The following is a 1557-nucleotide window of genomic DNA, read 5'->3' as shown; positions in this document are numbered from 1 at the left end:
AGTGTTGATGACCGACACGTAAACGCACCACAGGGTTCGTTAATCGTGGAAATCACTCCGGGACCACAAAACAGTGAGTAATAGTCCAAGAAACGGGCCAGAATCGGCCAAAACTGCCAGTGTTGATGACCGACACGTAAACTCACCCCAGGGTTCGTTAATCATGGAAATCACTCCGGGACTGCAAAACAGTGAGTAGTAGTCCATGAAACGGGCCAGAATCGGCCAAAACTGCCTGTGTTGATGACCGACACGTAAACGCACCCAAGGTTCGTTAATCATGGAAATCACTCCGCGACCGCAAAACAGTGAGTAATAGTCCATGAAATGGGCCATAATTGGCCAAAACTGCCAATGTTGATGACCAACATATAAGTGCACCTTGGGGTTCAATAACTATGGAAATTACTTCAGGACCTCAAAACAGTGAGTAATAATCCAAGAAACGGGCCAGAATCAGCCAAAACTGCGAGTGTTGATGACCGACACGTAAACGCACCCCAGGGTTCGTTAATCGTGGAAATCACTCTCGGACCGCGAAACAGTGAGTAATAGTCCATAAAACTAGCGAGAATCGGCCAAAACTGCCAGTGTTTATGACGGACATGTAAGCGCACCACAGGGTTCGTTAATCGTGGAAATCACTCCAAAACCACTAAACAGTGAGTAATAGTCCATGAAACGGGCCAGAATCGGCCAAAACTGCCTGTGTTGATGACCGACACATAAACGCACCCCAGGGTTCGTTAATCGTGGAAATCACTACGAGACCGCAAAACAGTTACTAATAGTCCATGAAACAGGCCAGAATCGGCCAAAACTGCCAGGGTTGATGACCAACATGTAAGCACACCTTGGGGTTCAGTAACTGTGGAAATCGCTTGGGAACTCAAAACGATGAGTAATAATCCAAGAAACGGGCCAGAATCGGCCAAAACTGTGAGTGTTGATGACCAACACATAAATGCACCCCAGGGTTCATTAATCATGGAAATCACTCCATGACCCAAAACAGTGAGTAATAGTCCATGAAATGGGCTAGAATCGTCCAAAACTGCCAGTGTTTATGACGGACATGTAAGCGCATCTTGGGGTTCAATAACTATGGAAATCGCTTCGGGACCTCAAAATAGTGAGTAATAATCCAATAAACGGGCCAGAATCGGCCAAAACTGTGAGTGTTGATGAACGACACGTAAACGCACCTAGGGTTCTTTCATCGTGGAAATCACTCTGGGACCGCAAAACAGTGAGTAATAGTCCATGAAATGGTCCAGAATCGGCCAAAACTGCCAGTGTTGATGACTGACATGTAAGCGCACCTTGGGGTTCAAAACGATTTGGAAATTGCTTCGGGACCTCAAAACAGTGAGTAGTAATCCAAGAAACGGGCCAGAATCGGCAAAACTGCAAGTGTTGATGACTGACACGTAAATGCACCTAGGGTTCGTTAATCGTGGAAATCACACCGGGACCGCGAAACAGTGAGTAATAGTCCATGAAACTTGCAGAATCGGCCAAAACTGCGAGTGTTGATGACCGACACGTAAACGCACC

The sequence above is a fragment of the Triticum aestivum genome, chromosome 4B (genome assembly GCF_018294505.1).
Source record: "Triticum aestivum cultivar Chinese Spring chromosome 4B, IWGSC CS RefSeq v2.1, whole genome shotgun sequence".
Classification (NCBI taxonomy): domain Eukaryota; kingdom Viridiplantae; phylum Streptophyta; class Magnoliopsida; order Poales; family Poaceae; genus Triticum; species Triticum aestivum.
This window is presented reverse-complemented; position numbering follows the sequence as displayed.